At 44.8% G+C, this 13,704-nt stretch overlaps 1 protein-coding gene and 1 pseudogene across 1 annotated transcript in view; both read right to left on the bottom strand.

Annotated features, from left to right (window-relative positions):
- Nucleotides 1-13,704, bottom strand: part of LOC124796347 (laminin subunit gamma-1) — a 1,176,638-nt gene that overhangs the window by 951,724 nt on the left and 211,210 nt on the right. The gene's annotated exons all lie outside the window — the stretch shown is intronic.
- LOC124797037 lies at nt 833-950 on the bottom strand (annotated as a pseudogene).

Genomic DNA, 13,704 nt, shown 5'->3' with positions numbered 1-13,704 from the left:
TTTTAGTTTATTTATACGTTTTTTATACACGTTACAGTCACATTAATATGTGTACCTGTCAGAAGCCTGAATAAACGCCATCTGTAGCGCGGAAGTTAAGGAAGAGAGTCAGTGCGGTTCTAGAAGTTACCGACACGGATGTGGAACTATACCGACTGCAGTGCTGTGGTCAGTTGCGCAAGGTTTCTCTGTTGAGGATCCATGATCCAAGATGCTTCCACCCTTGGCTCGAAAGCCAACGATCATGTCCTTTTGGAGCACAGATAAATCGCTCCTTTTCCACATTACGACAATGACTGCACTGTTTTCTGTGTCCCCCGACATGCTTTTTATACGCTCCATTGCCAGTGCTGCCACCTGCCATCTCTGACTGGTCATTCCAAGCTGACGTCGAACATAGGCGGTGGTCACATTAATGCGAGTGCACCGTGTATTACCTCAGAAGGAAGGGTGGCAGCGGCCACATTGCTGGACTTCAGTCTTTGTTTAAAAAAGTTTGAAAGGTAACACGTGGGGCTGAGTATATAAAAATGATTGAGAATGTTTGCAAAATTTAGTGTACTAACAACTATCATTTTCCGAAAGCAAAGACAGACATAAATTATGCTGAGCAAGTTTTTATTAGCACTAGCACTCCGTCATCAGGCCACAAGTGGCCCATCGGGACCATCCGACCGCCGTGTCATCCTCAGTTGAGGATGCGGATAGGAGGGGCGTGTGGTCAGCACACCGTTCTCCCGGTCGTTACGATGGTTTTTCTTGACCGGAGCCGCTACTATTCGGTCGAGTAGCTCCTCAGTTGGCATCACGAGGCTGAGTGCACCCCGAAAAATGGCAACAGCACATGGCGGCCCGGATGGTCATCCATCCAAGTGCCGGCCACGCCCGACAGCGCTTAACTTCGGTGATCTGACGAGAACCGATGTATCCTCTGCGGCAAGGCCATTGCCAAGTTTTTATTGAATACCGTAAAAAACTAACATTATTTTAAAACCGCTGTGCACAAGGATCATGGGTGGCAGAAGTGAGTCAAGTACTCTGGCCCTAAAAATGTGGATAACGCAATCTGAATTGATCTGACGCTGAGAACACTTTGACTGATAATCTACAGAAGTTTCTCTACATAGGTGCAGCTGAGAGCAAGTGGCGATTGAGATCTGTACACTCTGACAAGGCCGGAGTGGCAGTTCGTTACCCTTTTTGCTTCATGCAGTGCAGCAAACACGAAAACTTGTGAATTTTTCTACATGTGGCTCTGCACACGATGCCCAGTTTACAACTCCACTGTGCAGATAGATGTGTCCCCTCAGTCTGTCGCCCCCAGCCCAGCCTTCGGCTGGCGCCAATGCAGGTATACAAGCATTGCTCTGCTGGAGACCTGTCTCGACAAGGGGCTGCTCTGTCTACCCCGTACGGCTGTGGGCCTATGCGGCATGATTTACTGAGGGACGGGCTTGCCACCAAGTGCTTCCAACTCCCAACATGCCATTTCTACAAGCTAAGAACCATAAAAATACCTCATGCTGCGCCCTACCAGTCTCCATCAACGTCTGCTCAGGCTGTTAACTTTCTAAAGCCTCACTCAAGGTGCATCAGGTTTTAATAATATACTTAATAATTTTCTGTATATGAAATATTGGTGAGAGAGTAATTTGTCTTCTCTCAAGTTGTAGCATATAACAAAATACCTTACATTTCCAAAGTGTGGGAGGTGCATGCAGATATGAGAGGAGCGGATGTGATATGTGAAGGGAGATGGGAGACGCGTTGGGAAGGGTCAAGGGGCTATATTTATATGGAAGGAGCGGGCTGGATTGCAGTTACGTAGGCAACAGATGGGCTGGACACTTTGTTTCGAATGGAAGAGGTAGGGGTGGTTAAAGCTGATAGTATAACTAGATCATAGAAATGATTTTATGCATGTATGTGTAATCCTGGCCTCAAGTAGTATCAGCGCCTCACTATGTCATGTATAAGAGAAGTCCTCTGTGATCAGCACATTGCGATAAACATACCGACGTGCCAGGGATCTCTGCTAAGGCATTAATCGAAGTCAAAGTCACTGCCATACGAAGAGAAGAGTTTCGATGGCAGAAGAAAATGGGAGCGGACTGTGAAATGCAGTTACTAGTGTAGAAGGTTTTCCACAGTTTTACTCCAACCCAGTATACGAGTTGCCACTACGTTACTGAAGAACTGGAACTGCAACTCGTTACGGCATATGTGAGGTTCAGAACTTCGTTCAGTCATACAGATTTGTGATTCCAGAGGTATCCCTAAATCGTTAAACTCATTATTGCAATGGTTCTTCAGAGGAAAACAGATGAGTTTACTTATGAAGAGTGTTTGCGGAGAATGAATAGAACGAGAAGACTCCTGTCCGTTCTTACTCTTTCCGACTATTCTCTTTCGATACTTTTGGTGAATCTTTTGGTAATCATCATACTCAAGTAATTGTTAAGATCAGTAAAATTATTTTAAATAATTATAGTCGTTCAGTGGCAGAGGCATATTATTTACAGCAGGAGTCAGCGTTTTTCAACAAATAATCCCTCTCCCTTCACGCAGCTATAAAAATTACTACATTTCCTCGACCTTTGAAACCTACTGTGTTCCAACATAATAGGTCTACTGTTGTCTGGATTGAAAAATCGGTTAAGGCCCAAACACGCCCTGCATTTCTCAAAATAAATAGTACAACTTAGTTGCAAGTGATGGTACTCGTATTTCATCAGTCTCAGCAGAAGATCCTTACGCAGCTAACCCTAGGTGAACTGGAACGCCAAAGCTGGTCTACAACATACACTACTGGCCATTAAAATTGCTACACCACGAAGATGACGTGCTACAGACGCGAAATTTAACCGACAGGAAGAAGATGCAGTGATATGCAAATGATCAGCTTTTCAGAGCATTCACACAAGGTTGGCGCCGGTGGCGATACCTACAACGTGCTGACACGAGGAAAGTTTCCAACCGATTTCTCATACACAAACAGCAGTTGACAGGCGTTGCCTGGTGAAACGTTGTTGTGATGCCTAGTGAGAGGAGGAGAAATGCGTACCATCACGTTTCCGACTTTGATAAAGGGCGAATTGTAGCCTATCGCGATTGCGGTTTATCGTATCGCGACATTGCTGCTCGCGTTGGTCGAGATCCAATGATTGTTAGCAGAATATGGAATCGGAGGGTTCAGGAGGGTAATACGGAACGCCGTGCTGGATCCCAACGGCCTCGTATCACTAGCAGTCGAGATGACAGGCATCTTATCCGCATGGCAGTAACGGATCGTGCAGCCACGTCTCGATCCCTGAGTCAACAATGGGGACGTTTGCAAGACAACAACCATCTGCACCAACAGTTCGATGACGTTTGCAGCAGCATGGACTATCAGCTCGGAGACCATGGCTGCGGTTACCCTTGACCCTGCATCACAGACAGGAGCTCCTGCGGTGGTGTACTCAACGACGAACCTGGGTGTACGAATGGCAAAACGTCATTTTTTCGGATGAATCCAGGTTCTGTTTTCAGCATCATGATGGTGGCATCCGTGTTTGGCGACATCGCGGTGAACGCACATTGGAAGCGTGTATTCGTCATCGCCATACTGGCGTATCACCCGGCGTCATGGTATGGGGTGCCATTGGTTACACGTCTCGGTCACCTCTTGATCGCATTGACGGCAATTTGGACAGTGGACGTTAGATTTCGGATGTGTTACGACCCGTGGCTCTACCCTTCATTCGATCCCTGCGAAATCCTACATTTCAGCAGGATAATGCACGACTGCATGTCGCAGGTCCTGTACGTGCCTTTCTGGATACAGAAATTTTTTTCGACTGTTGCCCTGGCCAGCACATTCTCCAGCTCTCTCACCAACTGAAAACGTCTGGTCAATGGTGGCCGAGCAACTGGCTCTTCACAATACGCCAGTCACTACTTTGTATACTGTGGTATCGTGTTGAAGCTGCATGGGCAGCTGTACCTGTACACGCCATCCAAGCTCTGTTTGACTCAATGCCCAGGCGTATCAAGGCCGTTATTACGGCCAGTGGTGGTTGTTCTCGGTACTGATTTCTCAGGACCTATGCACCCAAATTGCGTGCAAATGTAATCACATGTCAGTTCTAGTATAATATATTTGTCCAATGAATACCCGTTTATCATCTGCAATTATTCTTGGTGTAGCAATTTTTATGGCCAGTAGTGTATTAGTAGGCTGTCATGTTGCAGAACTTCTGGCTTCATGCAAATTAGTGTGAATGTGGCGCCGGTCTTTTGTATGTCTTCTTCTCGCCAGAAAACTTAGACCACGCAAGCCATCTCAGTGTCTTTAGCGCCGCCAGTGCATTCCAGCACGGAGCTGGCGGCCGGCAGGCTCAAATCAGTCCCCACACGGCCCAACCGCTAATCTTAATTGGACGCTTGTTGCGGGATGTCCCACTACACCGGCTTACGAGGCGCTGGAGGCTCCAGCAGTTTCCCCCGGCAGCCGATGACATCGGGATGGAGCGGGGTGCCACAGGGGGCAGCATCGACACCGTGATATCTCACTCGGCATCGACTACCGGCGGGGTCAGCTGAGTTATGGCCGGTAATTAACGGCGTGACATTTCATTACCACTCAGAACCACTCTCCAACAGTGCCCGTAATTAATGGGCAACGAGTCGCAGCACCCGTTGTTTCTATTAACTGTCCCGGGAAAAAGGCTTATCTTTATTAGCCATGCCGCATTATTGACACTCACGGTTACAGTCTCGCTACCTAATTTTTCTTCACGAACGGGAAAACTGGACGAGATCCTTCTTAGGCGCGACTGGTAATACATCGACCCGTTACCTTAGAGTACTGTAAATTTTGCGTGAGTGCTGCATGCGGTCGACTCTCCTCAGTGTTTCGCCTGAACCGACACACACTTATCAGCCAGGAAATTACGACTACCTATCTAATAGCCGATATGTCCAGCTTTGGTCGCGATGCGTCGTGGCATGGAAGCAACGAGGCCTTGGTAGGTCATTGGTGGGAGTTGACACCACGTCTGCACACAAAAGACACTTTATTTTTATATACTCGGTCGCCATTTACAAGGCGAAATATTAAACTGGCACATTACAGTATTAAAATAAGACATTCAGCATTACTTAATTACATAACACAAAATACAAAAATTTTATACAATATCTCTTATTTTTTTAAGCCATTCAATGTCACTGTCCGTGAGGTTATGTATATCCTTAAATTCACCATTAAAACGATGTACAGTACACTCGATCAAGTGGGCCATTGATTAGTTGAGTCCACAATCGCACTGAGGGTTGTTCGCGAGGTCCCATGTTGTCGCATCTCCCTGCATCTTCCGACACCCGTCTTCACATGGTTCAGTATAGTCCACACTCTCGCGGGAAGCTTAAAACCCTCTATTGGTACGGTTGGGTCAGTAACCAGTTTACTGCTCCTTACTGTGCTTCTACTCTATATACTTTTCCATTCATTTTCTGTGTCGAAGTTAAACACCTATTCACCTGTTTGGCATAGAGGTGACCTTGATCTCAGGCAGTTTTTTGGTGTCAGGTCCTGGTGTATGGGTATGTTTGGGTTTCCAGTATTTTGCTATAGTCTCTTGACAGTAGCTGATTTCTTCTGATTTCAGGTGGTGCTATGTTAGACAGTACGGGTAGCCAACCTATAGGTGTAGGTTTAAGTGCTCCCAATATTATTCTCATTGTTTCTCTTAGCTGAATATCGATTTTTGCTTTTTTCACACTTCTGGCCCATGCAGGTGCACAATACTCGGCCAAGCTGTATACCAGTATCGAGGCGGAAGTTCTCAAGGTCTTTGCATCACATCCCCAGGTGGTTCCGGTGAGTTTGGCTAGAATGGCATTTCTAGTTGTCAGTTTTCGTTTTGTTTCCTCTAGATCGGCTCTGTACGTTAGGGACCGGTCAAGCTTTACTCCTAGGTACCGAGGATTGTCTTCATGTTTAATGGTCTGGTTATTCATGCCGATGTTCAGCTTTCTCTTGGCTTATCTGTTATTGAGATGCAAGTTTACACTTACTGTATTGTCTGGATTCGGTTGTAGATGCCATTTGGTGTAGTATAGGTGTAACACGTTTAGGTCTTCGTTCAATTTCTGCTCTATTTTTTCAAAATATTTTCTCTGATAAGCTATTGCCGTATCGTCCGCGTATATAAACTTACGGGGCGTTGTTTCTCGGATTACCGAGCTCTGTGAGAGTCTGTTCTTGAGTGATATGCATCTGCAGGTTTTGCCATTAAGAGTTACTCTAATTTTTCTTCCAGTTAAAATGTTCTTCATAAGTTTATAGGTCTGACTGCTCTGAGTTTTTTCTATCAGTTTACAAAGTAGGCCATCCCTCCACACTCTATCATGTGCTGAGGTTAGATCCAACAGGACAACGCCAGTTTTCTTCTTATCGTGATAGCCCTTTCCGACAAAAGTTGTGAGACCAAAGACTTGATCACAACAATTCCTTTTAGGCCTAGTCTGGTCATCAGAATTCTCTCAAATAATTTATACACAGTTCATAAAAGAGAAATTGGTCTAAAATGTTTAGGGTTTTCCCCAGCTTTCCCTGGTTTCAGGACAGCGACTACCTTGGCTTCTTTCCACACAGTTGGTATTTTATTCTGCTTGATGCACTCAGAGAGCCGGCCGGTGTGGCCGTGCGGTTCAAGGCGCTTCAGTCTGGAACCGCGTGACCGCTACGGTCGCAGGTTCGAATCCTGCCTCGGGTATGGATGTGTGTGATGTCCTTAGGTTAGTTAGGTTTAAGTAGTTCTAAGTTCTAGGGGACTGATGACCACAGATGTTAAGTCCCATAGTGCTCAGAGCCATCTGAACCATTTGCACTCAGAGAAGAGTTTTGCTAGCCAGTTTCTTCTTGCTGTTCCTAGATTTTTAAGGAATTCTGGTAAGATTCCATCTACTCCTGTTGCTTTGCCGGCCTACACTCCTGTCAGTGCGTTATTGATCTCTTGAAACTCTACATCTTTTATCATATCTGTGTTTTCCTGTTCGTTTTTTATTGCCTCTTTTATCATATGTTCGAAGTCTTTCTTTGCAGATGTTCTTAGGTGGATTTTCGAGGTTTGTTTTATGTGCAACGCTATCTGGTTGGGTGTCATTTTCGTCTGTGGTCTGTGTAGGGTTGTAGGTCGTTCCAATATTCTTAGCAGACTCCACCTCTTGCCGCTAGAATGGGTGAAATCCATGCTCTCCATCGTTTCCATCCATCTACACCTGCGTTCTTCGTTCAATGTTTGAACCAGTCGTTCCGCAACCTCACAGTTTTCCGTCTTCTGGTATTCTTCCAATAATGATTCACTCTCTCTCGTCCAGCACGGAGTATATTCTTTCCTCGCAGGGGACTGATGACCTCAGACGTGAAGTCCCATAGCGCTCAGAGCCATTTGAGCCTTTCCTCGCACCACGTGGAATACTTTTCAGTGCAGATTTATACTCTATATCAGAGTAACGAACCGCTCGTAGTTCTCTGGATGTGGAGGAATACGTTTCACTGTTCTCTCTGCGAGAGTCCGAAATGTCTCCCAGTCAGCCTGTTTTAGACTCCAAAGTGGGACTGGAGGGCTTTGTATGACAGGAACTGACAGTCCCACTTCGATGATTACAGGCCGGTGTTGGCTTCTAGGGAACTTCGGTAATACCCTTCTTTCCGCTTGGATCACGTCTTCTGTTGCTCCCCTTGTAACGAAGGTCAAGTCAGGTGTTCTTTGTGATCACCATGCTGCTGATGAAAAGGTCACTCGGTCTTTTGGAACGTACAGGAGGTGGATATCCCTCCCTTCAGCCCAGATACTCAGTCTTTCGCCTTCTGTATTGCATTCTGAATAACCACATTTAGTGTGATGCGAATTGAAATCGTCGGCGTACAGCTGGGTGTTCGGCTTTGGGCAGGATCTCCAGTGGCCAAAGTTCAGATGGAGGTTTGTACACATTGAAGAGAGTTAGTTCTTTCACTTTGGCCGGCCGCGGCGGCCGAGCGGTTCTACGCGCTACAGTCTGGAACCGCGCGACGCTACGGTCGCAGGTTCGAATCCTGCCTCGGGCATGGATGTGTGCGATATCCTTAGGTTAGTTAGGTTTAAGTAGTTCTAAGTTCTAGGGGACTGATGACCTCAGAAGTTAAGACCCATAGTGCTCAGAGCCATTTGAACCATCTTCCACTTGGATTCCTATGGCAATTTCCAGTTGTTCTGGGTCTGTATTCACATTTCCTGTAAGGCCATGTCGTCCTATCCCTCCCCCCCCCCCCCCCTCTCTCTCTCTCTCTCTCTCTCTCTGTCTCACACACACACACACACACACACACACACACACACACACACACACACACACACACATTTTCACCTGCCTCGAGATGACTGAGTGTTTGTGTTGTCCTCATCATTTCATCATCATTCATGCAAGTGACGAGATTGGACTGAGAAAAGATTAGGAATTTGTACGGACGCTGATAACCGAGCAGTTGAGCGCCCCACAATCCAAACATCATCATCATCATCATCGTCATTATCATCATCATCTCTCTCACTTCCTCTCTCTCTCGCTCTTTCTCTCTCTCTCCCTCTCTGACACACGCACAACTGTACTAGTAAGATAGCCGAGACGAATTATGGTTGACGATACAACATACCACATATACTAAGAATAATAATTCACCACCCTTGTCACAAACATGCCCTACTCAGTGATTGTGAAACAATATTTTCAATACAATCCTAAGACGGCAGTTCAAAGAGAGCTACTCAACCTATACACATATTGTCACTTTCATAATTATCGTAATTAACAGGTCATTCTCTTACAAGATTGCTCTTTTATTTTCACGACATTTACGCTCTTCTGTTGTGATGTCGTAAGTTTCTCAAACTTCAGACTTCATCCAGCGTCAACATGAACGGAGTAAAGCTCTACGTTCGCAATTAATAGCGAAGATCTTTCCTTGGTCTCCCGTATAGAGAGAAAAAAAAAACTGCTATGCCAGTGTCTCAGTGGAGTTCAGTCTCAAGCATTGTCCAAAACCTCGTATCGTTCCTGTTCCTTCTGATTTAGTCTCCAGGAACCTGTCTCGGTTTGTTTATGTCCCTACCAGAAACACAACTCGTGCCTTCTACGCGCGAGGGAACAGGAGAATATTTTCTATTTTTAAGCGGTTGGCTGTGAAGGAATGTATCGCGAGGTGAGGTCCTGTGTGTGGAATCGAGACGCACGGAACAGAGCAGTACCGCAGGCGCGGGCGGCACTATCTCTTTTGGAAACGGCGCGGTATGTGCAGCAACTGCTTACGAAATACCGGCATAGATGCTGATGCGTCAGAACGTACATGCGCTGTGTTATTCACAGCATGGTGCGGTCTGCTGCGCTCTCGGACACAGCAGCAGGTAGAAGCACAATCGTCCGAACCCAGTCTTTCAGGCAACACAAAATTGGCAAGCACCTGTAATAAAGCATTAATATTGACACTGCCAGCGTGTGATCCAGTTCGGCAGATACTGCCAGGGAAGCGGACAACGCTGACACGCAAACATAGTTCCTTTATATCAAATTCATAAATACACTGAGAGACACATTTTATAACCAGGCTAGCCACTATCGTGACTCTATCTTGTTACGCGAACTATCTGGCTCAGCTGAGTCGGTCCGAGAGACGTCGTTGGGGACTACAACAAAATAAACTTTGAGAAAAATACTATTTCCTGTCTTTTTTTTCTTGGTTTTCCTCACTCAACATCTACGGTGTCCCTTTATTTTACTATCGAAAAGTAAGCAAATGTTAGATGAGAATAGATAAAATTTGAAATTTTGGCTATTACACAACAGTTATTTATGTTGAGGTTTACCTGACAGTCCTTTCCCCAGTCGCTAATCGCCTGCAAGTATTTCAGTTTTCCATAACAGTAATCTTACAGCATGACAGACCTACATGAAGTTCCATTGTCTGCGATCTGCCAAATATGATAACAAAGATTGTCTGTTAGATCGTTTAAAAATGTGGCTGCTCCTTCACCTCGTCTGATTACTTGGTTTACGTTTCAGTATGCGAGGAAATTTCCAACGCCGCGCGCATGATCAAATTGATGGTTGCCTTGTGCGCCTATCTTTGCGATGACACGTATCTGGGTGACGCTAACGTCTCGTGGAGTTCTTTGGAGCGGCCGCCAATCCGATCTTGGTCGGCGAAGGTTACAAAGGGCTAGATTTTGCTTTAAGCACTCGTGATGGAACTTGTGTACAAGAGGCATGAAGGTCTAGACGAAGCAGCATACTGCTTGAATTGAGATCATACGACACTCTTGTGTTGCCATGGCTATCAAACTTTATTAATGTAAGAGAAGTTGCATGGCTGCGTGGAAAGTGAGAAACTTTAAGAGCAGCGCACCTAACCTGGTGTCAGTAAGTGATCCAGCGCTCCGTGTGACGTCAGACTTGTTGACAACCTGCTGAGGGAATGGCGATGCTGTTATGGCTAGGCGAGGACAACAACCTCGAGCATCAAGTGACTATCAAGTTGATGGTGTACAGCCAGAATCTTCTAGCACCTTTTGGAAGGTCCTGAAAGGATCTTCTGTAGTAAAAACCACGAGAATAATGCACACAATCGAGATATGACAAATGAGTTTCCGGTAAGTACCCAGCAACGGTTATTATCTCGAGTTTTCTGCCTGTTAGAAAAGAAGAAGCTCTGTAGAGTTTTTCTCTAGTAGCATCAACGATTAATAGCTAGTATTTTCTGTGCGTCAGAATATAAAGAGGAAGAAGCGGTCTCTCGAACTTGTCTCCTGGTGTGAATAAGGCATCTAATAGCGTGTTGTGTACATAGTTCCGCGTAGTCAACGCGTACACAACTTTCCCACAAGAGCGCGCCCCGCTATGCACAACAGCGCAGGCGCAGCGCTGGTCCGTCTCCGCACTACGAGATGCCGCTGTCTTAGAGACGGACCAAATTCTGCTTCCGCCGATCCGCGTATTAATATGTAACGCAGCCAATGAGATTGCTGCTAACGTAGAACCTTTTCTCCTCGCGGATCACACTCACGCTGTGATACCTGAACGCTCGAGGTATTATAACGAGTGTACAGACCTCCGATTAGTCAGTCTGCATTAGTCTGCATCTGTCTGTACCAGTCTATAGTCAAGTTTCAGTCTGCACCTAATAAGATTACCATATTCCTATACATCGCCATGAAGAGAAATGTATAGACACTTTGTCAAGTATCAGAGATATGTGAGAATAAGATTAACGTACCAAGACCAAAGAAACTTCAGATTGTCCATTGTAAACAGCATCCAGAACCAAGTTAAGTTATTTTTATGCTTGTTATTATTTTAATAAATGTGTGTAAAAATTAATTAAGTTCTGTTTAAAGATGGTCATCGTCAATCTGCTGCTCTAAGCGTGCAAGTGGCATTTCTATCGTCTGACCTAACGGCAGAAGATAAAAACACCACAATAAGACCACGAGACATATTGCTGACACTAGCCTACTTCGTTAGAGCGACAAGTCAAATAACCTGATGGTGTGTGTACCGAAGGTCTTACAGTACGCACACCACATAGCGGGAATCGCAACAAGTGATAATTAGTATTTTCTATGTGTTAGGATACAAAGAGGAACAAAGGATGCCTCACACTTGCCTGCTATTGTGGTTAAAGTATTTCATTACGTATCGTCAGAACGAGTGGCAAGCAGAGCACTCGTGTCCGATATCGGAACGCAGAAGTTGGAAACTATGAGTTGCTGGAAAGGACTAACGTATGGAGAGGTACGGTATAATCTTTGATCTGCCAGGAAAGCCACTGCAAGAAACATCCCTGAACAAAGTTGAAATATTGGGAAATAAATTGTTGTTGAATTAAGTCCTTAAGTGTTTGCACCCTCATTTAGTTCGTATGAAACCGCATCGTCTCTTCTCCGTTCCAAAATCACCTGTGGCAAATACCCTTGGAGACTTTCTCCCTCTCTCTGCGTTAAGGAGTGACCTAGTAGACCTCAGACCACCTAGTCATCAACGTCCTGATTGCGCCAGACTTCCATCCAAAGTTGCTGACAGGACCTTCGTCAGGACACGATAGTGAATGGGGAAAGCATTGTTACTATAAGTTACAACACTGATTTACAAGAAGTCATTCTGTTTATGATATTCCTTTCACTGATTTTATTTATGGCATGCGTACACCAAAACTCGCTGATTTGCAAATGTGTTTGAGCTTCGTACCTTTGTGAGCGAGAATATCCACGCAATGTCTCATTATCCGTTCTTGTATAGTGCTCACGTAGCTTCTTTCAGTGGGAAGCAAGTCAGTTAGTTGTTTTAATGGCTTTCTGCCGAGCATTGTCTTCGGTGACGTAAGAATGTTGCTGGATTATCTTTCTTTGCGGATCTGAACCCCATGTGTATGAATAGTAGTGCGTACAATTATTTCCTTGCCCCTTTTTTCAATTAATTACGAATAATGTAACTCCTTAAATCTTAACTGTTAGTGGGCTTTTGCACTTTCTTGCTTTAACTATACTGTTATTTAGCGAGTCTCCCTTTCAAGCTAGTCTTATTTTTAAAATGAAACTGACCAAATTCAGGAAAGCTAAAACAGACCTCTTCGAAATTTGAGTGATTTTCCACAAGATCTGTTTCCATACACTTCACGTACCACTTATTCCAGGCCTTCAAAAGCCTGCAGCGGTATGTGCTGTAAATACGAGTATTAACAATACCTTCCTCTCTATATATCTTTCATTACTAGCTGCGTAGCTAAGTCATGTGATAACCCATAATTTTAAGCCTTACAAGGTAAGACAACAAGAAATGTATTCAGTAAACATACGCACTATATTTACTTTGAGGTAAAACCAAGTCGCCTCTCTTCAAACGCTGACTTCATAAGCTTAGATCTTGCAGTCAGTGGCGCATCCTCTTGTGTGTACTTCTCAGTTACATACGTTTGCACGTTGTACACACTGCACCCAGAGGTGATTTACAGAGATGATACCTGTGAAGGAGAATGCGGCTACGTTTAACTTTTCAGTTGCATATTATTCATTTTCAGTACCTGACCATCTTATATACAGTAGACTGGGGTTGATTTGATCTATAAAAACACCAAGTGAGGTATGGATGAAAAGGGTGTTAAATGTTCTTCTTTATGAAAGGTCGTTATATAGGATCAAGTGAAGTCATGGGCATATTAAATGGGTTTAAACATCCAAGAATTCACCATAAACGTTAACCGCAGCTACCTTACAGTTTATACACGCTTCGAACAGTGATGGTTCTATACCAAGTTCTAGGCCTACAACGGGCGCTCCTTAACTTTCTGATGATATTTTCCCCTTTACAAAGGGGACAGGCGTTTGTTCCAGCGAGCTACGTGTAACCAATGACAAAAGGGGGTCACTTCATATGTATATTCCAGTTAGAATCTAATGGGTGCCCAGCAGGCTTAGTGCGATTTCCTCTGTCGAGTATCTTTTGTTGAATTTCAATCCCACAATCACTTATTTGTGTATCTTATCTACATCTACATCATCTACGTGATTACTCTGCTGTTCAAAATTAAGTGACTGGCAGAGGGTTCAATAAACCACCTTCAACCTGTCTCTCTACCGTTCCACTCTCAAAAGGCGCGCGGGAAAAACGAGCACTTTAATTTTTCTGTGC

The sequence above is a fragment of the Schistocerca piceifrons genome, chromosome 4 (assembly GCF_021461385.2).
Source record: "Schistocerca piceifrons isolate TAMUIC-IGC-003096 chromosome 4, iqSchPice1.1, whole genome shotgun sequence".
In the NCBI taxonomy this organism is placed as follows: Eukaryota; Metazoa; Arthropoda; class Insecta; order Orthoptera; family Acrididae; genus Schistocerca; species Schistocerca piceifrons.
The sequence above is the reverse complement of the archived record's forward strand: the minus strand, read 5'-3'. Positions and strand labels throughout refer to the sequence as shown.